A 27,257-nucleotide genomic window follows, 5' to 3' on the forward strand; every position below is an offset into this window, starting at 1 on the left:
TCGCGTAACTAATAGAAACAGTAACATGGGACAAGTCACACAAAATAATCTATTCTATCACATTGGCTAAGTAAAAATTAACTTTAACAAAATTGCAAAATGTCTTTGGTACATGAGAGATTACATTTCTTGACTTAGTAGAGAGCAAAAGAATCATATCTCAGCTTATTGCTTTCCCAAAGAATTTCTTAATGGTGGCTGAAAGTCATAAACTAGTAAGAAAAAATCCCCATGAAAGAAGAACATTTGGGGATAAGACACGTCATTCAAGAATACATGCTTTTCTCACATCCTTTTCCAACATTACTCTCCTAATAGCCTCACTATGGTGATGACAAGCACAACACAGATTTCCTGACCTATACCGACAACCGCACTCTGATGTAAAAGTAACAGCAGCAGGAACAATAACAGTAATTTAGGTACTGTTACCATGTATTCGGGTCATTAAATGTGAGAGGCCCTATGCTATTGCTTTACAAACATTATCTTGAGTTACCTTCATCATAACCTACTCTGAAGTAGGTAACATTACTCCTATTTTAGAGACTAAGAAATTAGATGTAAAAAGTGATTTGTCCCTTAATTCCACTTCTCAGAAAGTTTTTGTTTTCACTTTTGCCCTCTTTTCTTTTCTTTTCCTAAATTGATTCTAGGAATATTCTTTTGTCTAAGAGAACATGATGCTGACAATATTTTATTTAGTTCAGTACTAGCATTCCTCTTAGCCAGAGTCATAAACAATGTCAGATCTCCCTTCCCACCCCACTTCCAGGAAAACCTAATATCCTGAACTGATCTTGGAAATGTAAAATGGTCTTAAAGTTAGCTTCTTTTAGATTGGTAATTGAATTCAACAGGGCCAGGATTCAATGAGGGGCTAGAAAGGACACGATGTACTCTGTGCTATGAGGATACAAGGTTGAGCAAGAGACTGTCCCTGCGTCACAGAGCTTGCATTAGTATTGTCACCAAAGCCCCCTCTTTGGGGAGAGATTACATGGTACATGCTTTCTGTAGATGCCTCAGGTACAATTCTATAAGGTGCTAAGCTTACCCTTTGTTCTCTGAGAATAGGAATCAAATTAAACCACATGATCCATTTGATACATCATCTGGAAACAGTAAAGGACCACCAACTCTTCCAAATGGCACATAAGTGATACTCCTGGCATTTGGTAGCCAAATGTTTGCAGAGAAGAAAAACCTCTTCTTTTCTAATTGCAAATAGAAATACAGTAATTGTTAGCTGGATTCCTGCTTAAATCACCTTTAGGGGAAGGGCGAAGGTGAAAGGCTACAGATTAGTCAGCTAATGAGTAAGGAAAAACCCTGGGCAGTCATTGGTCTGCGTAATACTCAACTTACTGGCAAAACATTGAATAAAGGACTTAGTAGAATGGGCAATGATAAGTGGGCAGGCAAAGGTTGTGAAGCTACTAAGATTTCTTGTGTCAAGGAATTTAGCATTGCAAAATAGCATCTTATTTCAATGGAAAAAATATTCTGGTATTGCATTCAGAGAAACTAATAAATACTAGTGGCTACCTCTAGGGAGTGATATCCGTCCAGTGAGCAAAAGGCTGGGATTTTTTTTTTTTTTTTTTTTACTGATTCTAGCTGGAAGAGGGGCAGTATTGGTCCTATTTCAAGGGGGAAGAAACAGAGACAATAGAGGGCCAGGGCTGGGTCATTCCAGCTCAGGATAGCCAACTGTTACATTTTGAAAGCTGATTATTTAAGTGTTGGTAGTTTGAAATCAACCATGGTTGGAGTCTTTATACCAAGAAAATAAGCAAACACTATAAATTAAGCCTATTTTTTTCTTTTGGAGAGCTGGTTTTCCAGCCCACTGCTATTCAGAGAGTTAGTTATTTGTTCCAAGTCACTCTATTCTATATTCTATTGTATATTCATTCCAAAACCTGAGTTTTAATTTGCTATGCTACATTGATTTATCTCCATTGTAAGAGGCGAGATATTGCTTTAGCTATCCAAATGCCTGGTAATAGAAATTGAAACCCTATCATTAGGTATCCTTCCATGCACCAGGAATTTGTAACATTTCACATTTTCCAACTTTGCCATAGTTTTCATATACTTTCTCAATTTCAGTTTTCCAGTCTTCATCCAACTCTTCTGCATGAGCCATGTCCTTCGCAAGACATTATAGTAAAGCACTTAAGTATTTCTGCAAATTAATTGGAAACATATTTTGAGGCAACTCAACTATGTAGTGTTGCTAACATTGACCGTTCCTCCTGGCTTGTGAGTCTTACCTATGATGATGTAGAGCTCCATCCTTGTTCTTGTGTCCCAAGGCTTGGCCCTCCCAAACACCATAGTTTTGTGTGCTTTTATACATTACCATTTCACCTTTGTCCTCAAAGAAGGAATTTCCAGACCAGTAGAATCTTTCCAGTAAAGGAGGAAGTGCAGCTTTAGAAGATTATGAATGAGGTTTGAATGTTCTTTATATGAAAACTCCTGTGTAATTCTTTTACTTTCTTGGGGTAGAAGTCTGTGGGCAAGGGCAGTACTGACCCTCCTTCTTTCCTCCTTTCTTGCTCCTAAATTTTCAACTTCATCAGTACCTTTATCCAGTCATCTTGAAATCTGCAACTGCCTCTTTTATCTTTCTTCTGTTTCTTTATGTCTTTCTAGAGTTTGATGTCTTTTTATTTCCTTCCCTTGGCATTTTTCTCCTTTCTCAAAATCATTCAGAAAATATGGGATTATGTATAGTCTTAACTGGTACAATCAAAACTTCTTCTGAAATCTCACTGTGTACAGAGTTATCTAGCCTGAGTGCTGGGTGGTGGGTGTATCTACAAGCACCAGTCATCTGATGCCCTTTTAGTCTGGTTATTGGGGTAAAGATTATACTTTGTTTTGTCCCTTGTGTTTTTGCTTATGTGAGAGAACTGCTTTCTTCACATGTTAATAAGAAGTATAGTCAAATTTATATAAATAGAATAGAAATATCACAAAAATAGGAGTTCTCTAAGAAAATAAATTCTTATGCTGTAAGGTATATTTGGCTTAAAATATTTTAAAAGAAATGGAACCACCGTTCAGAATGGAAGTCTCTTTCCAATCATTCTTCTCTCACCTGCAGAGCCAGAGATGACCCAGCCAAATTAGCAGACACTGAGTCAGGAGCTCTCCACCATTCCGGCAGCCAAACCAGCAAGAACCATGGTGGAAACAAAAAGCCAGAAACTGCAAACATTGCAGGATAAGAAAAAAAAACCTCATCTCTGTAGTAAGAAGTAGTATGTTCTTGAGAATGCAAGTGGTAAAGAATCAAGGATGGAGAGGAAAGTAGTAGAGAAAGAAAGTAAAAGTAAACATAAATAAAGAGATGTAGGGAATCAGGAAGCTACACAGGTCACACCCAAAGGCCTGCCTCACAGTGAGAACTCTCTCCCTGACGATGTCAGGTGATGATACCAGATGACATGAGCAGGTGAAACATTCAGGACACAGCCACTCCTACAGCAACTTCATTATAGACTATGAAGCCACTAGGAGCACAGTGGAGACCTGGAGTCAGTGGTCCAAAGAGAGACCATGATGTCAGTATCTTATAATATACACCAAAAAAGAGAAGAGGAAGGACCTGAGTCATAGATCTAATGAGTATTTTTTACGTAATGTGTACACCTTGGCTCAGCTTCCAAAGAATGCCAGTTATATACCCAGTTTCAGAGTGTTAAAGGCATGTACGAGGCACTAAATAAAGACAGTTGAAAACCTGGCTCCTCATCTGTACCCAACTTCTGAGTAAGGGGCCCATAGACTATAATTGTTTTATATGTACCAATATCCATATTAAAGGGATGAAATAACATGACACCACTTTGGGGTAGAAAATGTTAATTACCAATCCAGTTCCTATAACTCCTCTATGTTTTAAAACAGTTTTACTGAAGTAAAAATAATGTAAAATAAACTGCACACATTTAAAGTATACCACTGATAAGTCTGGATATTGAATTATACTCATAAAACCATGACCACAATCAGGAGAGTGAACATATCTATCACTCCCCAATTTATCCCCCTCCCCTTTGTAATTCCTCCCTCCACCCAACTCCTTCTCTGTAGGCAACCACTGACTTACTTTCAGTCATTAGAGATTAGTTTGCATTTTCTAGAGGTTTACATAAATGGGATCACAGGGCATATAGTTTGTTTGAACTCTTTCTCTCAGCATAACTGTTTCGAGATTTGTCTAGTTTTCCTATATATCAATGATTCATTCCTTTTCATTACAGAGTAGTATTTCATTGTAAGGATGCGCTACCTTTATCTATCACTTCCCCAAAAGATGGACGTTTGGGTTATTTCCAGTTTTGATCTATTACCATTATAGCTTCTATGAACATTCACTTTATTTTTACCAAAAATAATGCAAGCAATCATATCCCCGACTTTGTTCTAAACATTGACATTACCAGTTGGGGGTGCATGATAACTCCATAGTTCTTAGATGCTTTTGCCATCATGGACCTCCTTCCTCCATTTAAATTAAATTAAAATTATATTTTACAATTGCACTTATGGACAAAAACACAACCCTGACAATTTATTATTGTATACTCATATTTATTGTATTAATTTTTCTTCCGATTTTAAAAGAAATTAAATCAAAAACATTTTTGTAGGTCCCTTAAAGTATGGTGAGCTCTAGGTACTGTGCCTGCTATGCCTAATGGATAAGCTGGCCCTGTGCCCAGCTAAAAGAACTCTTTACAAGACTCTCTTGCACTAAGGTAGCCTGCAACTTAAGATAGGAGTTTCCTAAAAATTCTGGAAGGGATGATTCTTCACTCTTTTTTATTCTTTCTGCCTAGATTTAAGGATGCAAAACCATAGATTCTGCAGCTGCCTTGCAACCATGAAGTGATATTGTCATCTTTTTAAGGATGTTAGAGCAGAATATATAAAAAGGATTTTTCCTAATGGTATTTTGAGCTGTAACAGTACACAAATGTCTTGTTAGATGAGAAAATATCCTACTTGTTTAGGCTAATGGGGGTTTGGTTTTCTGCAGGTAGCTCCTCTCCTAAGTCACACACTGCTTCAGGGCCTCAGCACTGTTTTGTGGGTTAGATACAATGTCAGCACATCATACAACTCTGTTTGAAACATCAGGGAGCAGCCTAAGGACCTGGAAACTTATGTAGTAACCACAGCACTGAGGGTTACTGTAAGACTTAATAATTCTCCAAGAATAAATGCAATGTGAATCTTTGTTCAACCTCCCAGGCGTGACTGTAAAACAGTAGGACTGGAAGCAGCCATGCTGGCTGTCACAAGGTCATGGAAGTGCTCACTCTGTCATGAGAAAGGATCTTGAGATCCAGGCTTTTGCTGCATACACTTGGCCAATTCTGTCCTGTTTAGCTGCTGGGAAATTCCAAGGGGAGGAGTATGATAGGAAAGATAATTGATTCAGTCTTTTCAGGGATATTTAGCTCCTGGATAGATCCTTCAAAGATGGGGTAATAGGCCACATTCTATTGCTCCAGGTTCATGCAGGATGAGCCCCCTGTGGAAGAGGGCCAGGGCACACAGAATCTTGCTCTTTTGGAATACCAGGGCGTGGCAGGCAGGTGTCCCTGGATCCCTGGGCTGTGCTGGATTCTTTAGTAATCCTAGAGTAGCAAGAGGAAATTCAACCATGCAAAATAAAAACTGTAACCGATAAGTTTCTTGATGGCACTTGTAGGGCAAAGATGAGAAGGTTGAATGTGTAAAGAACAGCAGTTTTTAAAGTCTAATATGAAAAAATCAGACAAGTTATTTTAGGTAAAGGGCTTTATGGGAGACCCTACTCTCCTGGGGCTGATAATGAGGGTAGTATCTTTTACATACTCATTTGCATTTTTATTTTTAATTTGTCTATTTACTCAGCAAACATCTATTAAGTACAAGGTTTGTAAAACACCAGGAGAAGGTCAGTGACCTGGCAGGGCAGATTAGACAAAAGCAAAGACAAAATAGGTCAACAAACTAACAATAGCCATAATAAAAATATAATGAGGCATGGGAGGCACTGTGAGTATTTAGATTCTAAACTTGTTTGCATATTGAAATCTCCTGAAAATCTTTTAAAAATTCAACAACTGGCGGGGCGTGGTGGCTCACACCTGTAATCCCAGCACTTTGGGAAGCCTAGGCAGGCGGATCACCTAAGGTCAGGAGCTTGAGACCAGCCTGACCAACATAGAGAAACCCCATGTCTACTAAAAATACAAAATTCGCCAGGTGTGATGGCACACCTATAATCCCAGCTACTTGGGAGGCTGAGGCAGGAGAATCACTTGAACCCGGGAGGCAGAGGTTGCAGTAAGCTGAGATCACGCCATTGCACTCCAACCTGGGCAACAAGAGCAAAACTCCATCTCAGAAGAGAAAAAAAAATCAGCCACAATCTCTGGGACAGGACACAGGCACTAGTAGGTTTTGAAGCTCCCCAGGGGATTCCAATGTGCATACAGGTTTGGGAACCACTGATAGAGAGAGAAAGGGAGCTCTTCTTCACCCGAAAACAACTCAGGAGTATTTTGAGCCAAGCCTTGAAATCATGCTACTCAAAGTGGGGTCCCTCAGAGCTTGTCAGAAAAGTAAAAACTTGGGACCCACCCCTGAGCTACTGAATCAGGCCCTACATTTATCAAGATCCCAAGCTGATGGAGGATGCAGTAAAGTTTGAGAAGTACTGCAAAGGAAAACTCAGACAGGCTGTGCTACAAAACCAGGTATGACATGAGTATACAGTGTATGTATAAGAGAAGAGGAGGAAAGATTGGGGAAGTGCTTTGGGGACAGGCAATTGAAGGCCTCGGAAACTCTTTCAAAATGTACCTCTAAGACAATATGTATATTCTAGCAATGCTGCCGAACAGGAAACACTTTAGACCTTTCTCTATATGCTTGACTTCAAAAAAATTAAGAAAAGCCAATTCACTGCCTTTTCTCAAAATGTTTTGGAACTCCAAATGGGTTATTCACATTATCCAACTTAGTCATTCCCTTTATTCTTTGAATATACAACGGTTTCCAGACATTCAATTAACTCCTAAAGAATAAATATTTACTATAACTAGAGATATTCAGAGAAAGGTACTAAGGGATCTACAGACAATCTGAGAAAAATGTTCTCAGCATTATTGGCATGTACAGCTTTGCCAGGCAACTATTTTAAAGAACACAGCATTTTTGTGTATGTAAAGGCTCTGGTGTGTATAGTCATGCCTCCACATACATGGGGAATTTCTTCCAGGACTCCTGTAAATGTCAAATTTGAAGATGCTCAAGTCGTTGATATAAAATGGGTTCGCATTTGCATATAACATACGCACATCCTCCCATATATTTTAAGTCATCTCTAGACAATTTATAAAATATAATGCAATGTAAATGCTAGGTGTATAGTTGTGATATTGTTTTTTATTTGTACAATTTTTATTGTAGTGTTTTTCAAATGTTTCCAATTTGTAGTTGCTTGAATCCACAGATATGGAACTCGTGGATATGGTGGATATGGAGGGTTTACTGTACACAAAAGTTGGGTTCCTTAGTTAAATTTACTCTAGTACCTCCTGATTAAAGGATGTAATACAAGTCTATGTGGTTAATTGTTCTGAACGAAATTACTTTTAGAAGGGCTTTGGTCTATGTATAGTATGAAAATACATATGCAAACATAAATGTTTTGTGTGTGTATGTTTCAGTAATATGAAAATGTCAGTAGTTTTCTCTGGTAGAATATTAGATTACGGGTAATTTTTTACTAGAGTACTTCTATATTTTCTATAGTAGGCATGTGTAAGTTGTATAATAAAATGTTATTTTCTTTCAAGAAGAAAATGGTGTTAAAAGTGAATACAATAAGCAAAACCAACAAAGGTTCTGAGCAAGGAGCTCCCCACACTGAAGAAGGCCTCCATGCCACCCTATCCTGCCCCAGAGCTGCCCATTTTATCAAAATGGATCCCCTTCCATATACTTTATAAATGAGATTTTTTTGATAAGACTTACAAAAATTGACTTGGTAAAATAATGTTTGAAAACCTCTTACCTGACCCATGGTTAGGTGGCTCCCTACTATCCTGAAATGCCCTACCAGGTCATTGATCTTCTCATGGTGTTTCATAAACCTAGTATTTAATAAGTGTTCACTGAATAGGTAACACTCAGTAATGACAATGCATGGTGAGCTGCTGTGGAAGAAAGCCGTTCTGGGTTTTTGAGAGAGGTAAGATCAATTTGCTTTCCTTGTCAGATGTAGCGGTGTCATTAACCTACTGTATGAGTCAGGGTTCTCTAAGGAATTAGAATGAATGGGATATAGATACAGATATAGATATAGATATACACATACATACAAACTGAGAGAGGATTGGCTCACAGAGTAAGGGAGGTTGAGAAATCCCAAGAGCTATAGCTGATAAGCTGGAGACCCAGGAGAGCTGACAGTGTAGTTTCAGTCTGAAGGCCAGAAGGCTGGAGACCCAGGAAAAGCCAATGATTCACTTCAAGTCCAAAGGTGGGAAGAAAACAGGCTAAAGACAAGCAGGAAAAACATTCTCTCATCTGGGAAAGGGTCAACCCTTCATTCTATTCAGGCCTTCAGTAGATTGGATGAAGCCACTCACATTATGGAGGACAATCTACTTTACTCAGTCTATCAACTTAAATGTTAGACAAATTCAGAAACAACCTCAAAGAAACACCCAGACTAATGACTGACCAAATATCTGGGTACCCTGTGGCTCAGTCAAGATGACGCATAAAATTAACACAGCTACTTAGAAAAATCTCACCTAGATGGGAAGCAGACCACTTCTACAAGACCTGTGTTTTTCCTGGCCAACTTTTAGCTCCTAACACACTTAACTTTCCAGGTTGTTTATCAGATAGAGTCAATCCTGACTGCTCCATTAAGAGTCAGAGGGGCTTGAGGCCAACATTGACACTTCCCTGGAGAATCACTGCCCTCTACAGTAATCTGGGATGTAGTACAGTCATACAGGTGTCTGCAAAGGCAAGATATTCATTCTATCTGGCAGCCTTCCTTATGCTCCACATCTATGACTGGCCTGTTGCTCTGAGATGCTTTATGCCACTGCAGAATAGAGATGAGTGAGTCTGGAATCAAGAGGCTTACACCCCATTCTCCCCGTTCATAGCTTTGTTTCCTTAGACAAGAAACTATTTTGTCTCTTTGTCTTCATCTGCAAAATGATAATACCCACAGCTCTCATAAGGTTTTGTGAATCTTAAACCAGTGCCAGTCATCAAACATTATTCAAATGGGAATTACTATTAATTTTATGTAGCAAAAGCTAGAAGCAATAAATTATCAACTTATCACAATTTTTACATTCAAATGACTGGGACTGTAAACTCCTGGAAGGTAGAAACCATACCACATATTTGTATAGCAGCTAGATAGAAATCATATGCAGATATGTGTATAATTCAAGTTTGGATGATGATAAAGGAATAGTCATCTAATTTTTTAAAATTAGCTCAGGGCCAGTTGCTATGGTTTATGCCTGTAATCCCTTCACTTTGGGAGGACAAAGTGGCAGAACCCCTAGAAGCTAGGAGTTCAAGAACAGCCTGGGCAACAAAGGGAGAGCCATCTCTCTGAAAAAAATTAAAAATTAGCTGGGCATGGTGGTGCATGCCTGTAGTTCTAGCTACTCAGGAGACTGAGGTAGGAGGATTGCTTGAGCCTGGGAGGTTGAGGCTCCAGTGAGTTATGATAGTGCCACTGCACTCCAACCTGGGCAACAAAGTGAGACCCTGTCTCGAAGAAAAATAAAAGAGCTTAAAATTTTCTCATTTGTTGCATATTAAATATATCTTCCAGAAATCCAGAAATAGGGTAGCCAGATAAAATACAGGATGCCTGGTTAAATTTGAATTTCAGATCAACAATGAATACTTTTTTGGTATAAGCATGTCCCATGCAAATCATGTGTTGTTTATCTGAAATTCAAATTTAACTAGGAATTCTGTAGTTTTATTTGTTAAACCTGGCAACCTTACGCAAAAAAGGAGTTTATAAAATTGTATTTTAGAATCGAACATTAACATTTTCTTGGATGATGAATACTTAACATATACCATGTGGAAGTGTCATATTTAGGAATTTCTAATGGTTCACAAATTGGCGTTAAAAATGATTTACTTAAAAAGCCGATGGGCCTAAATATGTGTGTTAACCTTACTAGTTTCATGTGTAAAATAAGGATAATGTACTTCGCATATGGGGCTTTTCTGAGATTTACCTGAGATTACATGTGGAATGTTCTTAGTAAACAGATCCAAAAAAGAATTTCAGTGGAGCATGGGCTTTACAGTCTGACACACCTGCATTTGCATTTCAGTGTCACCATTTACTAGTTGTATGACTTTGGAAAGACTACTTAACCACTCTATACCTAATTATCTCATCCATAATGAGAAAATAATAAAACTGACCACATGCAATTTTTATGAGGAGCAGAAGAAAAAATGCCCATATAGTACATAGTGCATAATAAAGCACTTCCTATATGTTAGATTGTATTAAAAATCTATTTTAAAAATCCCTTTCTAGAAAGTCACTAATACGTGGTAACAGGAAATTATGGCCTTAACTGCAAGTATAAAAAATTCCTCCTTTGTCTGAGTGTTTCTTACAATAGGAGATGTTTTGCACCTGTGCTGTTAGATGCTCACAAGATGCTGAAGAAGTAAATTCATGCAAGAGTGAATCGCTTACTCCATACCAAAAATGGTGACTCTCTTTGTATCCTGAACACATTGTTACAGACGTTCATGTAAAAGCAGAGAGTCTCTGAATGTTTAAATCAGTTCATATCATTCTTGTTTTAATTTCATAGAGAACATTAATATTGTCATTAGAAAACTTATAGTTGCTTTCATTTTAGAAATCAGCCCAATAGGGCAATAGTGGTAAATATGTAGCTACAATCCCTACTAATACTGAGCCCTCTATGTGTTCCTTCTACAGATAGAAACCTAACTAAATTATTAAGCATGAGCAGTTCAACTATTAGGTCAGGATTTCAGACCCATGGGCTGAGCTCATTGACATGTTAGGAACTGTAATCGGCTTGTTCATCTCTGAAGGGGCTTCAGGGGTCAGGTTCAAAAGCAAAGATTATCTAGTGAAAAGCCACCCGCCCTTATTTTGTTTCCAGTAAATCAGAACTGCCTATTGCCATTGCTCTTACTATATTGGAAAGTTCTAGGTTCGTCAGTGGCTGATGAGTATTTATGTTAAAGGCAACATAAGGAGACTCAAACAGCCTGGGCAAGGTAAAGAGACCCTGTCTCTAAAAAAAAGAAATTTTAAAATTAGGTATGTGTAGTGCTACAGGCCTGTAGTCCCAGGTTCATGGGAGACTGAGGCAGGAGGATCACTTGAGCCCAGGAGTTTGAGGTCACAGTGAGCTATTATTGTACCACCACACTCCACCCAGCCTGGGTGACAGAGTGAGACCTCATCTCAGAAAAAGCAAAAACAAAAACAAATGAAGGCAATACCCATGAATATATGCCAGGTTTTCCTGTTACTTTATGCAGACAAGGAGTGTCTTAGATCACAGGCCACCTATTGTTCTCCCAAGGTTTACATGTATTTGATTAAGAAGGCAATCAGTGGCCATTTGTTCCAGTAATCGTATCGCCACTTCTTAACCCTATAATTTCAAATTTCATTTTTTACAAAGTTAATCTATTAGTTAGGCATAGGGTCATGCTTTACTAAAATTGCCAAGACTTTCAGGTTTTGTTTTTTTTGTTTTCTTTTGTTTTTTTTTTTTTGGAGCTTTTTAGATCAGATGAAAAGGAGAGTTGTAGTCTCTAACTCCCTGTCTAGGCCCATTCTGCCATGATGGCACCATGCCCTCTCGAATTCCCATTCCCTCCATCTACTCACATGTTGCTGAACAACTTTGCCAGGATTTCATACAGGGAAGCCTTTATGCCATACATACAGCCTTTTCAGATGTCACCTCAAAATGATCTTCATCAGCCTTGAATACTTGGATCCGTATACGGGTTCCTGGCACTCCAAACAGCAGAGGCCCTGTGTGTAAGCTTGAGGCATGAAGCCACAGAGGCAATGGTACCCTCTGGTTGGAATGGGTTTTCAACGATGCGTGTGTCACTGAGCTGCTGCTTCTCCACTCCTTTCAGTGAAGGGAAACTTCAAAATATTTGGGGCATACAGGATTCACAACGCATGCTGAGCAGAGGGACTCGTGCATCTTTTAGAGTTTTCTTGTGCTTAGGAGACATATGGTGGTTGTGTTTTCTAATGTAAATATCAGAACCCTTGGCTACATGTGTTGTAGCACAGGGACAGAATATTTGAAATCAAAGTGATCTTAGGAAAGCCTGTGTACATGGTAAGCACGTATCTCAGGGCTTCCAGAGCAGCGATCTCTGTCTGTTTGCTTTGGGATCCCCTTGGAAGTCAGTTTCCTCTGTCCTTCTTCCCAAAACACTCTCCGTTTTTCTAGTTTCTCTTCACTGTTTGGCGATAGAGGTTCTTCCCTGAATTACTTGCCTATCATCCAGGCCACAGGCAAAAACATCAAAGAATTAGCGTCCTTCATGACCCCAGGAATCTCCCTAGTTGAAAACCCTGTGTGGTTCCTAAATATAAATGTGGCTAAAGTGCCGTCTAACTCTAGAATCAGCTGTCTGCCCCTCACTCAATGCTGACTCTCTACTTCCACCCCAAACTAATTTCTGCTCTGGAATAGTAACAACAATGACGATAATGATAACATAACTGACATCTAGCCAGGATTTCCTAAGTCTCAGGGCCTTATTACACATTTATATACCCACATAGCTTCCTTTAACCCCCGCCTGGGAATTTTGAGAGCTTCCCTAAGGATAACATTTAAAAGTTAAAATGAAACTCTGTTTTAATATTAAAATAATACATAGGATTTTATCAGACTACTAACATCAGAAAATATGGATTACCAAGACAAAATAAAGTGGTAAAAGCACCCATGGTGCAATCCCAAAGATTACAAAACAGCCTGGGTGTTCTTGGAAATTCTGACATTTAGTATGATTTAAACAACAAGAGAAGCATTATGAGGTGGGATCTTACACCCCAGCAAAGGTCCAAGAGAAGTGGGACCTTTATTCCTCCAGGAAAGAGTTGTGAAGCAGTGCCTTCTCATGCAGAGTGAGTTCGAGGTACCAGTCAGCCTTCCACTGCCCAGTCTTGCTCACTAAAACCTAACATCCTAGCCCTTTGCCTCAGCCCTCCACCCTGTGAACTCTTCCCTGCCCCCAACAAATACCTGGGAGGTTCGGGAGCAGGGATGGCTCCCAAACAGCTACTTAAGAGGGATCCAGGTTTGGCAGACAGTGTGGCTGTGGTTGCTGGCAGACACATCTGAAAGCCACATTCACATAGCAAGCATACTGCTTTTACTTATTATGTTTAAATAAATGTGCACAGCAGAGGTTGGATGCTGATGTAGACCGTGGTGAGGCAAAAATCCTCCTAAGATAACCCTTGACATTGGTCTATGGTTGACCTCACCGAGAAGAGAAACTTTATATCAGATTGTGCCCCAGTAGAGTGCCCCTGCCTAGAAGGAAACAGCAGCCTTGGGTGGGTAGGGGGTTGGGGGCAGAAGGGGCAAAAAAAGGGGCCTATGACAATGGCTCTAGGTTATCCATTTGCCCAGGCCTGGTTCCCTCAGGACTCAGGCTGTAGCAAATAGCTTGCTTTCTTTGTCCTTATTGAATTAGAAGGAAGTCAAGGAAGCCTGCGTGATTGTAAGTCAGGGAAATGTGAGCGACTTTTAAAAGCTTGCAACATCAAACTTTCCCACTGGAATAGAGCCAAGCCAGGGCAGATGTGTCAAAGTCTGCTTTTGGCTCCCTTGCTTGCTCACTCCAGGAAGGGGGAGGATGAAAGGAGAGAAGGGAGAGCAGAAAGGTGTATATATAGTCAGTAATGCTGCATTCGGTCCTAGGAAGGGAGAGGTACAGGTCAAAGGGGTCCCACTTATTGCCCATCACAGTCTGTAAAAACAAAAAGCAAAAACTGAAGAGCAAACAGCTCTCTGCACAGGAATAAAAGAGAAGGGAGGAGGACTTAGTGGAAAGTCAGGGCTGCCTAGAGGCATAACAAATAATCACAGGCTGGAAAAGTACAGTGGAGGGGAAAAGGAGGGCTAGGCAGATTCCTCAGCAGGGCTTCAGGCTATTTTTTTTGGCATCCTATCAATTATGTTACTGTGGCCTCTTTGAATTTGGTCATCTAATGCTCTAAATAAATACACTGTCTGCATTTTTACAGCCTTAGAGTGGGGAGAACCTTCTCCCCACTAACAGGAGGCACAGAGACCATAAAGGAAAGGTTGACAGATTGGAATGATTAAAAAGTCAAAACTTCTCTTTGGCAAAAAACAGCTCACAAGAACAAATTTGAAAGCCAAATGAGGACTGTGGGAAAATATTTGCAACACAGATAAAAGACAAAGAGTTAACATCCATTATAGCTAAAATACTCCTATAAAACAATATTGAAAGACCAAAGTAAGAAAGAGGGAGATTAAAATGAACAAATGATAAGAAGAGGCATTTTGGAGAAAAAATTACAAATGGTCAATAAATATTTGTAAAATGCTCAAACTCACTAACAATTACAGTAATTCATAACACAGAAATTATTCATTAAATTGGCAAAATTTACTAAAATTTTGACGACATACAGTGTTTTTAAGTGGATTAAGAGACAAACCCCTTCATATTCTGTTAATGTATAATTTCTGTAATGTGTAAATTGGTATGACATTTTTGAAAGACAGTTTGGCAGAGTTTTTCAAATTTAAAATAAAGACATTCTACAACTCAGAAGTCCCACTTATAGAATTGTATCTTAGAAAAGTGCCAGGTCTACTGGGAAAGGGACATGTGTGAGTGTGTGTGTCTGTGTGTACACTGTAACACTGTTATAACAGTAAAATATGGAAGACAATGCAAACACCATCAATAGGGAAATGGATCAATAAGTCATGTAACATTCATACCAGGGAACAGAACAAAATGACCAAAAAACTGAGATGTATCTACATGCACTGATGTGGTACTATGTTAACTGAATAAAGGACTCAGAAATATATATGAGTGTGTGTGTGTATATATATATATGTATGTGTATACATATATGTGCATGTATATATGTACATATAGAGAGAGATGGGGAGGTGCAGCTCACATACATATGATACAGGCAGGAGACAGACAAAATTTCTAGGCAGACAGGGATGTGTCCCCAGTGAAACCTGACCTTCAAGCCAAAGACAGCCTGAAGCTCAAAAACCGAGCTGCCAGTTCTGGGTGGTATCCAGGACTACAGTAAGTACTTCCTTGATGCCTTTTAGTCAATCAAATGGTGCTTTTCCCAGCCTTGCCCATGAACCAATCAACATGTGCTCCCCCATTCTGAGCCCATAAACACCCCAGAATCAGCCTCACAGAGAGCTAGCCACTTTTGGGCCCCTCTCACACAGAGGACTATCCACTTCGGGTCTCTTCTCATTGTCAAGAGCTTTTCTGTTGCTCTCCAGAGTCCATGTACCTCATTCCTCTTGGTCATGGGACAATAACCCAGAACTCACAAAATGATGGGTGTGAAAAGAGCTGTAACATGCATTCCTGCTCACTGAGCTATGAGAGTGAATAAAACCACCAGGTGCCACAACTAAGCTATAAGCAACAGGACTGAAAAAGCTGTGACACTCCCCTGTTAACCAAAACTGCAGGCGGTAAAAATGCATGAGAGCTGTAACATTTTCTGGAGTCTCAGACCTCAAGAATCCCCAATCAAAAGCCTTAACACCTTCGTGGGTGCTGGTGGCTCATGCCTGAAATCCCAGCACTTTGGGAGGCTGAAACAGGTGGTTCACCTGAGATCAGGAGTTCAAGACCAGCCTGGGCCATGTAGTGAAACCCCGTCTCTACTAAAAATACAAAAATTAGCCAAGCATGGTGGCAGGTTCCTGTAATCCCAGCTACTCAGGAGGCTGAGGCAGGAGAATTGCTTGAACCCAGGAGGCAGAGGTTGCAGGGAGCCAAGATCACACCACTGCACTCCAGCCTGGGTGACAAAAGTAAAACTCTGTTTCAAAAAAAATAATAAAAAAAGCTGTAACATCCTTGGGGCTCTGTGGTTGCTGGCATCTCTGAGTTACCAGGCATTGCTGCATGTCCCCTTGTCCAGAGGCCAGTGCCAAAGGACGAAGCCGTTCATGGAATGCCCGGCCAGTCACAGGTTGAGTGCAGAGCATGATGGGTACAGGATCTGGGTCAGTAGTGTGAGCTCAGAGCAGCCTGCTAGGCTGAGTGAGCACAGTGAGCCCAGCGGACCTGACTGAAGTCTGGTCAGAGGTGCTACTGGCTACGGAGATTTCAGCTGTCTAAGTGGCACCAAAAGGATACAGTGTCACATATATATACACATAGGTACATATGACATGTGTGTGTGTGTGTGTATATATATACACACACACATGTCCATATATATAGGCATGTATAGCATATCCTATTTTTATAAAAAATAAAACAAATATCTATTTATGTACACTTGTATCTACACTGAAAAAAGTATATACAAAGAAAACATACGCACACATACCCAAACTGTTTAAAGTAGTTAAATGTAAGGGGATGAGGCAATTGACTAACTGAAAATCATTTTTTGTTATATTTCTTTCTTGTTTGAATTTATTGTTATAGCATGTATCACTCTTACAGTTAAAAAACACAATAAAAAGATGTAAACAGATATGCATACATTCATATTACTCTCCTACTGTAAGCAGCAAAGTAATTGTAGCATTTAAGAGTGTGACGTACAGAACACCACCCTTTCCTACTCCTTCAAGATTACCAGCCAGTGATCATGTAATTTTGGAGACAGCTCTAAACTGCGAGCAAAAGGACTTAGATACCCTCCCTCTGGGGGCTGTAAGACTGAGTATTTCAGCAGAACTTATGAAGCAGTTTTCACCATACTCCTACCTCAGTATTTATAAACAAACAAAAGAGTCACTTTCTTTAGAATTCCTACTCATTAGAGAGTCATTATGAGGATTAAATGGGTTATCACGTAGTGTTTGTAAAGTGGTTAGCACATAGCAAGTCATATGTTGGTTTTATTATTATTGAATTAGTAAGTGTCCCCTTCTCTCTCGCCTCTATTGTGGGAGGAGGCAAACTTTAACTGATTTCCTGACTTTCCAAAGTCAGAGGTCTTTAAGGACTTCTCTAGTGAAACGTGGGCAGATGGTAGATGGTACAAAGGGAAGACTGCCATCTCCTTCCTCCTGGAGGGTTGCAGGGGTCTGTGGCACCACCATGGGGTTCCTGGAGCACAGAGAATGGTCTTAGAAAAAGTCAAGGAAGGGTAATGAATGTCTAAAGGGCAAGGATCACTCTCCTGGTTTCCCATAGAATCAAGTCAAGGGTGTCAGAAACTCTTCAGGTTCCCATGAACCTAGACCTGACTGTGAAGGAAAAAACACAGGAGCCTGCTGGCCATTCCATGGGATTGCCAATTGATGCAACAAATAGTTGGGCAGAAAGGCACAAGGGAAGAAGGGAGAAAATGGCACTAACCACTGGGCTTCCCAACATGGTGAGCATGAGCTGGACATCTGTCCACGATGGAGCTACCACTGGCTACCCTGTGTGAGAGCCTGGCAGATGATGACAAGTGCTGCGGGAGACTGTGGTTCAACCAAGGGATCGTCATTCCAATAAGCCTCTTTCCAAGCTCTGCAGCAAAGGGTTAAAACTAGGGGATGGAAAATAGGGAAAGACCCTTGAGATAAGGAAATTTTGGGGTTAAGATTATAAACTAGAGATTATAAAAACTCAACTGGACTAAAAATATCACTGTCCTAGACTAAGTTTAAACTGGAACGAGAAAGAAGATATCTGTTCCAGAAAGATTTTGTAGTGTGTGCCTGTGTTTGATAGGAAAAGGGGTTGAACAAGAAGAGGGAAAAGACCAAGAAAGTTTATGTAGTATGAGAATAATGCAGGCTCAATGCTTGTGCAGATTTACCATCTGCTCTACATTTTCTTTCTTCTCTTTGTTCCTGAGGACTCTTTCCTATCCCCTTTAATGGAGTCATAATGATGGAAGAGGTCCAGGAGAAAGGAATCAGCTCCTTGCAAGGTAAAAAGAATCAAGAGAGTTGTTGTTGTCATTGTTTGCTTTTAAATACTGTAATTTTAAAACAATATACTGGGAAGAACACCAAAAATGGAATTCAAGAGATCAAAGAAACCTGGGATAAATATCTCAAACTCTCTCAGGCTCAATTTCCTGCTCTATAAAGTCTGGTATTTGGTAGCATTAGATGGCCTCTAAGATTTCCTCCAATATACTTACATTGTAATTTATATTCTACTTCATGAACTGGAAGGGACCTTAGAGTCCATCAAAACCCTGAGCCAATATAAGATCATTCTTTGAGACAATCCACAAAGTGTGTTACATTTTACGAATAAATATTTTTAACGTTCCACCAAAAAAACTCGAAACTGTGGCCACAGGCAGAGTTTCTCAAAAGTTCCTAGTAGAGAAGTATAAGGGCTAAGCCATTGCTACACCTTTCCCAGGTGATGTTCAAGGATAAACCATAAATGTTCAAGGATAAATGCTATTAAGGTTGGGGGGTTATGCTAGTGACAACAATAGAGACACCCCTAAACTGCAGGTGTTCAGTAACTGCAGAAGTTTGTTTCTTGTTCATGTGAAGTCATGTGGGTCAGCAGAGCTCTCAACTATCCAGTGACTTAGGAGTCAAGGCTCTCTCCATCTTGTCTGCCAGCACCTCAACATGTGACCTCAAGTTCACCTGATCAGGAGGAAGGAAGATAAGGGACACACAGAAACAGTTAGGAACCTAGGACTGGAAGTGCCGTATCACTTCTGCTCTCATTCCTATCTGCCAGAACTCTGTCACATGGTCCCAATCCAGCTGAAAGGACCTGGAAAATGCAGGAAAGCACATATCTATTCAGTGGGCACGAGTTTTCTCTGGATGAATTGATGCAATCAGGGACATAAAGCCACCAAGTGAGAGCGATTCCCTGCCTTGTGTGTTTGGAATAAATGACCAGAAGCCTTGGATTTTAATCTGTGGCTTATTTATTTTTATTCTAAAAAACATTGAGTTTTTAAAAGCTGAGGAAACTTTGCTAGGAAGTGGGTCTTCTAAACTCTTCTTCATCACATCTGGAGAGGGGGTTGCCTTTTAACTGCCTATATCACACTGTTGATTCATCATAAACTTTAAGCCAACAAAAATCCTGATTTAATTGTTGGGAGAAATTGCTGCCAAGCCAGGCCTTCAGATCCTGTAACTGTACCATTCATTTTGCTTTAAACCTAAATGCAAGACCTTATATTTATTCTAAGTGTCATCCTGTTATTTTCAGACAATTGCTTCAGCCTTCTGAATTTTTAATTCTGTCATCTATTGTAATATCTATTTCTTCAAGATTTACGTCATACACCAATTTGATAAGCATTATCTTCTGTGTCTACATCCAAGTTCTTGAAAAAATAGGCCAAGGGCAGAGCCCTCCAGTAGAACACCAGAGACCTCCCATGAGAGGCATCACGATTCATTAATAAACACAGTGGGTTTATTTGTTCCACTAGCTTCGAATCAGTGGCACGAGTTTTCGAAGCTAGTGGAACTCTTACCTTATTATCAATCAGTTCACATTTCTCCAATTTCTCAAGGACTTTTAAGATTTCATAGTACATCTAGATGAAAACTGAACTCATTATCTCCCTTCCTAAACCCCCTCTTTCTCCTGAATTGTCTACCTGTTAACGGCACCACCATCCAGCCCACTGTGCCAGCCATCTGGGAGCAGTCCCACAATCTCTCTTTTTTTTCTCCCTGAGAAGTGAATGTGAGTCAGTCCCGACACTTCTCGACTGGGACTGCCGTCCTCTCAAGCCTGGACCACTGCTTCTAAGTTTTTCTACAGGTCTCTGGGCATTCCTCCCAGAGTCTATCCTTTTCATCTTCACTCAGTGATCTTTCAAAATACAAGTCACAGCATGCTACCCCCCAATGAAAACCCACTGAAACTCCCCAGTGTAAGGAAAATGTTAAAAAACAGAACTATAAATCGTTCTACTATAAAGACGCATGCACATGAATGTTCATTGCAGCCCTGTGTACAATAGCAAAGACCTGGAACCAACCCAAATGCCCATCAATGATAGACTAGACAAAGAAAATGTGGTACATATACACCATGGAATACTATGCAGCCGTAAAAAACGATGAGTTCGTGTCCTTTGTAGGGACTTGGATGAATCTGGAAACCATCATTCTCAGCAAACTGACCCAAGAACAGAAAGCCAAGCACCGTATGTTCTCACTCATAGGTGGGTGTTGAACAACGAGACCATGTGAACTCAGGGAGAGGAGCATCACACACAGGGGACAGTTGGGGGGTAGGGAAGAGACAATGGGGGGTGGGGAGGGGGGAGGGTCAGGAGGGATAACATGGGGAGAAATGCCAGATATAGTATGCACCTAAAGTAAAATAAATAAATTATAAAAAAATAAAATATTGGAAAAATAACAATAAAAATTTAAACAAAACAACAACTAAAAAAAAACTTAACATGTAGTTTGGCAGAGGCAATGACCAAACAGAAGGCCAGCAGGGCTATTCCAGATGGAAAATGGGGCACCTTCTATTCTCAGACCTAAATGTTTCTAGGTGGCACCCTTCCATCTCCTCAGTCCCCAGGCAAAGGTTTCAGCAGACCCTCCATTTGTATGTCAAGACTCTAGCTCTGCTTTCTCAACCTTCTCAAAGCTCCTCCCTCAACTCAGAAAGGGTCTTGTCTCCTCAGAGGCAGGAAAGCATTTTATACATTCAACCCCATGCCCTGGTTTTTGGTAAAAACCGGTCAGTCTTTCAGGGTTTACTCTATTGAGGCAGAGCCAAGATTTCAGAATTTGAAAATAAATGAAATAAACTAAATAAAACAAAAGATAAACTCCACTCCCTTTCCCCCAAAGGCCAGGCTCTTAGAAATAAAAGCTTTCCAGGCTTTCTTTTTATATTCTTGGCCAGTAATTTGACTCTGTTCTAGCTGGATTCTTTCATGCATTTTCTTCTCTGAGGCAATCAGCCTAAGTTTCTCTGCCTGGTTAAATGGTGAAAAGACCACAAAATAGAAAAAATTTTCTGAGAAACAAGGTGACTTCTCATAGTATTTCAAAATATCTTCCTAATTCTTTGTTGTTCCATGCACCTACACTACAAAACTCAGCTTCATGTAGGCAGGGGCCAATATTTGATTAAACTCTGTTTCTTCAGTGGCTGGGACATATTAGATCCTTATTAAATATTTTTTGACTGAATGACTAAACTAATGAACGTAATGGAGTGATTGGGGTTTCGTTTCTCTCTTGATGGTTCGATTACATTGCAGGAGTAGAAAAATGTATTCCTTCTTTTGAACATTGCAGGAATCTTAAGAACACATCTGTGACAGTTTTTATAAGAAAAAAAAGGATGGATTCATAAAGAGAAAATTTAATAACATATTTGCAAGTAATGGATAATCCCTGTGTACTAAGGATACTTAATTCTTCAAGTAGAAAAGATTCACTTTGCTGCCTTCTAACCTTCATGCATGTTTTCTCTCATTATAATGGTAATTAATGTAGTTTTATAAAACTAAATCAGTGGTTTTGTCTGGATTCATCTTTTCAAAGCCTGTTCACTAATTGGATTTCCCAGTGCAGAACTGGGCTTTAATAATGAGCATATTAATATAACAAAAATAAGCTTGTATTTTCCAGGTGCTAAGTATTAGACCTTATTAGTTATTTCTAAAAGGACCTTTTTTTTCCTTCACATGACCTTGCATGAGTGGCATCCTGACATTGATCTCCTCCCACAACTGGTGCCACCTCTTTGGAATGCAGGTGAAAGAAATATTGCTGTGCTCTTAGAAGCAGCATTACAAAGAAGTAAGTGCATGAGTTCAGCACCCAGAGAACCTGGTTGGAATTACTCTACTAGTCACTCTGGGGAACTGCTTATGCTCAAAATACGTACAATGAGCCTAACATCATGCACGATTCTAATAGTTAAATAAGATACATTAAGTAAAGAAACTGGTATAATTTATAACAATGAAGATTACACCAAATCTATGGATTAAGCAAGTGACTCACTACCTAGATCCCTTCGATCTCACTGGAAATGAGAGCTGGGTCAGAAAGTGGGTGTGAAAATGGCCTACCACATTAGCTGTCCAGATTGCCAAGGCTTTCAGCTAACCTGGCCTGCTGGGACAGTGTCCTTCTCCCTTCCTCTGCTCTGAGTACTTTCCTCAAGAAGTCACAGCGTTTGCAGACAGAGGAGGCCACACAGCCTACTTCCACTCCGAGTAGTGTTGCTTTCCAGTAAAATGGGTCTACAGGCTCTGAAGGTCTATTAGCCGGTCACGAAGACTTTTGCTCCCCCGGTCTCCAAGCACTGGATCATCCCACAACCAGATAACTTATTAAAAGTACAGGAAAAAAAGATTTTCTTGATGTATTATGTGGTTACTGTATTAACATGTGCTGTGTGTGTGTGTGTGTGTGTGTGTGTGAACAACTAAATATAGTGAGTTTTATCTCTTTGTTTCATTTTTATATCCAGTTCTTGAAAAGACATTTTACTCATTTTTACTTAAAAAATAAATTAAGCTCACTTTTCCAAGCTGTTTTCAATTATGTTACTCCACCCACTCTCCACATTTTTCTGGGCCCTCATTTACCCCCTGAAGGATTTACAGGGCAGCCCTCTGCTCTTTCTCAGCCACTGTGGTCACACCACCTCCACACACCTAATCTGATCTTCAGAGAGCCTGCTGGTTCAGATTCAGAGATTGTGCCAATTAGAATAGGAAAGTTCCTCTTCCTCCTCAGCCCTCATTTCCAAATATTTGTTGATATATAAGTAGCAGCCAATAGATGTTATTTTGCAAGAGTCACTAAGTTTCTTCATATATTTAAATTAATTGAAATAGGCACTGGCTCCTCTTCCATCAAGGCTGGCGGAAAACATAATTTTAGTCCTCACTGGGACTCCGAACCTCCAAGGACTGTGTAAAAACTTAAGTACTGTCATTCAGAACATCAGATTGGTTTCTCTGGTCAAGGGTTATGGTCCTACTGATACACCTCTTGCTACAGTCCAGTCAGAGCCATCAGCCCTAGCAATCAACTTGAGGGCACTGGATTCTAGGACCATATGTGCTCTCTGCAAGCATCTTTGGGGTCTCTTCCCTTTGTCAGGGTTGACCACAGAGCAGGATGTGTATCCCTAACATTAGAGAAACTCTCATGTTCATCTCCTTCCACTGCCTCTGAAAATCTCTGCTTTCTTTTTCTGCTGGATTTAAAAGTCACTATCTTTTCTCTCTTTTCTCTCTGGCACAATTTCTTCAAAGGGTTTAAGCCTTGGCATGAGATAGGAAAGGTCTTTGATATTGAGTTTTCTGTCATGTATTAGGATGTTTGAAATAAGAAGGAGGAAAAAGACAAAGAATAAATTATTTGCTCAAATATTATCCTGTTTGCTCTTTCTAGAATGAATAAACTCTAGTTAAGAGAATCACCCTGGGGGTCCCTGACAGCAGGGAGAAATGTAGTGTGGCACAAAGACATTTGTAGAGCAGTTGGGGGCGGAGGGGAGGCGGGCTGCAAGGGGCCTGGGGATGGTGAGGATCTTTGCTATAGCATATGTGTGATTTCCCAGATCTCCCAGGGTGATGCCCCAATGATGCATTGGACTCTAATTTTACATTGCTGCACTAGCATTTCTTTATTTGTACCTTTCTTGTTCCATGCCTCTTTTTCACTCATTGCATTTTTCTTCTTTGTCTTTTCCCAATATAATTTCAGTTGGTGCTCATGAAAAGTACAGCTACCATAAAGTTAAATATTGTTTATCAAGATACCAGATGCCATGAAGGTCTGATTGTTGGGTAATTAGTCACTGGAATAACTTAGTAAGGAGAGTAGCCCACAGTTCAGTCATTTTAATATTCAGATGACCATATCAGATCAATCGTGATTTGAAGTTTGAGTAATCACTCTGCCAGTGACTGAGCTGCTATAATGCATGTCTCCTTAATTATGGAGTCAAAAGGAATATTAGCTCCTTGCTATAGCCTTAGCTTCTCATGCTTTTTGCATGATTTTCACCTTCCTGTCTTCTTTCAACTTGCAGCAAATATGAATTTCTGGGCCATTTTCCATTTCACTTATTTTATCTATTTATGCCTATGTTTATAAACATTTCAGCTTATTAATGCTGTTTCTTATATTTCTGTTATCCACCTTTGTTATAGGGCATCTGCTTTCTTTCATATGCTCAATATAAGAAAAGTTTTTGGGCTAAACAAATGTGTTATAAGCTTATACAATTCTATAGTACATGATCTGCTGTGTCCTTTTTCCACTACAAGTTGCATTTCACTTCTTTTCTCCACATATTTTTATTCTATACAACAAAGGTCAGCACGTAACTGCCCATGTGTTGACTCTCGGCCCAGTTTTGTAAATAATGTTTTGTTCCAAAACAGCCATGCCATTCTATCAAGTACTGTCTGTGGTTGCTTTCACACTACAATATCAGAATTGAGTAGTAATGCCAGAGATTGTAGATCTTTACAGCAAAAATTTGCTGACTCCTACCATGGAACAATAATAAAAAATTATTTTCATCACAGAATCCTACCGCTTCAGAGCTAAAAAAGGATAGCAGTCCAAGCACTTCATTTTAGAGAAAACAGGCCCATACAAGCATCAGACTTTACCACTATGTGGTAAGCACTGTACCTTAGAAAATATTAACTCATTTACTACCCACAGTCAGTATTATTTCTATTGTATAGATAAATAAATCAGGATACAAGAGCTTGAATAACACTTCCCAGTCATCTAGCTGCTATCATTAATGGAGGTGGTGGGACTGAATCTACAGCATGGGGCTTCAGAGTCCAAAAACAAAACCATTGCACCATTCAGCCTCTAGATGAAAGAATTTCCTCTGTGTTCCACAGAAAGTATCAGAACAAGGACCAGTGCCTGGTTTCCTAGTCTCCCATGTCATTTATTTTAAGTAAAGATTTTTATTCACCTCTGTGTTCTGTGACCAAGAAAAGAAGAGGACTTTTTTAATGAGTATTCCCCGAGTCTTGACTAAAAGTACGCTCTGGGGTAGGACATCTGTCCCAGCATGCTTTCCTGAGTGAGTCACATAGCTATAGCTGTGTTTCATAGACACTCACTTGAGGGCTGGCTTAATCCCTTAAGATCTGTCTAAAGGGGCAGTGAACCATCTATTAGAGGCCCTTCAGTTCCCAGGAGGAAATGGGACTCTTCCTCCTCAAGTCAACCTGTTATGCTTAGACTTCCCTGTGCTCAAATAGAAATCACTATTTGGATCATAATATTTATGACTAATATTTGCAATTGGAACAAACTTAGGGCTACATACTGCAAAATTATGGACTCAGCATAAAATTAAACAGCCTTTTTATGCTGTACAGCTTTTGTCAGTTATGCTAATGACTGCAGCTTCATGACTGTTGCAGTTCCACATGATCAGCACTCCAGGGGCCTTGACACCTATGCCCCACTGCCTTAGAAACACCTACTCTGACTCTTTAATCAACCTACTGCTAGGGTTTGGGTGTTTGTGTCCCTTCAAAATTCATGTTGAAACTTAATCCCCACTGTGGTGGTATTACGAGGTGGGCTTTTTAGGAAGTGATTAAGTCATGAGGGCTAAGAACTCATGAATGAGATGAATGCCCTCATATAAGAGGCTTCAGGGTTGAGCACAGTGGCTCATGCCTGTAATCCCAGCACTTTGGGAGGCCAAGGCAGGCAAATCATGAGGTCAGGAGTTCAAGACCAGCCTGGCCAACATGGTGAAATCCCATCTCTACAAAAAATACGAAAAATTAGCTGGGTGTAGTGGCAAGTGCCTGTAATCCCAGCTACTTGGGAGGCTGAGGCAGGAGAATTGCTTGAACCTGGGAGGTGGAGGTTGCAGTGAGCTGAGATCTTGCCACTGTACTCCAGCCCAGGCAACAGTGTGATACTCCATCTCAAAAAAGAAAAAAGAGGCTTCAGAAGCCAAACTGGCCCTTTGGCTCTTTTGCCATGTGAGGACGCAGTAAGAAGGTACCATCTTGGAAGCAGAGAACAAACCCACAGCAGACACCAAATCTGCTGGCACCTTGATTTTGGACTTCCCAGGCTTCAGAACAGGGAGAAATAAAATTCCTACTATTTATAAGTTACCAGTTTAAGGTACTTTGTTATAACAGCAGGAATAAACTAAGACATTTCCCTTCATGTCTTAACTACTTAGTCTTTTGTAATTTGGTTCTCTCCTCGGGTTTCTGATAGCTTCCTTCCTGAACACTTTTTTCCTGAAATGAAGATGTCTTCTGTACCTTAACCCAGGCTGCTAACACTGCTACAGCAAGATCGACAAATGGTCAGATTGCTGTCCTAATAAAAGCATGGTAATCACCTTCAGCTGTGCTCTCAGATAGAACAGTCTGGCCATCTTCTTTGTTTCCCTGGTCAATGTCTTCCCATTTCCATGTCAAAATTCCTGTCAAACTTCTGACTCTCTCACCTGTCTCAGCAAATGGGAACTCTCCACATCTCTGCACCTACCTGTTTTCATGCTTCTGTCTGGCTTCACTACTCACATTTGACAAGGAGCTTCTCCTCCTATGAAAGGCCACTTTCCTCCATCCCATCGTATCTCAGCATCTCAGGGATCTTGCACTCATCATTTTCACATCTTCAGAGCTGGTTCAAGAGATGTATCACCTGAGCAGCAGCCTGGCATGCCCATTTGTAAGATTTAAAGAGCATCTTTGAAATAAATTATTAGAGAAATACAGTACCAGTTAATTTAGGCTTTCCTATATAAGCAAAGCATACATTGACCTTTTTCTTACTGAATAGAAATTTAAACCAAACACAATAAAACAAAGCAGCATATTCCTCTGACTCTGGTGGCTCACAAATGAGTTTTTGTGATCTTTCCCACTGCAGGATGCAAGGATGTATAAGTAGAACCACAGTGTTATCACCAGCCCC

General features: G+C 40.0%; 1 long non-coding RNA gene across 1 annotated transcript in view; it reads right to left on the reverse strand.

Annotated features, from left to right (window-relative positions):
* LOC118151427 (uncharacterized) overlaps positions 1-27,029 on the reverse strand; it is a 61,480-nt gene extending 34,451 nt beyond the window's left edge. Inside the window, exon 1 of the long non-coding RNA XR_004739728.3 lies at positions 26,861-27,029. This is a non-coding gene — a long non-coding RNA (uncharacterized LOC118151427). The remainder of the gene's footprint in view (positions 1-26,860) is intronic.
* Positions 27,030-27,257: the final 228 nt, after the last annotated feature.

Source organism: Callithrix jacchus, chromosome 2 (assembly GCF_049354715.1).
Source record: "Callithrix jacchus isolate 240 chromosome 2, calJac240_pri, whole genome shotgun sequence".
NCBI classification, from domain to species: Eukaryota; Metazoa; Chordata; class Mammalia; order Primates; family Cebidae; genus Callithrix; species Callithrix jacchus.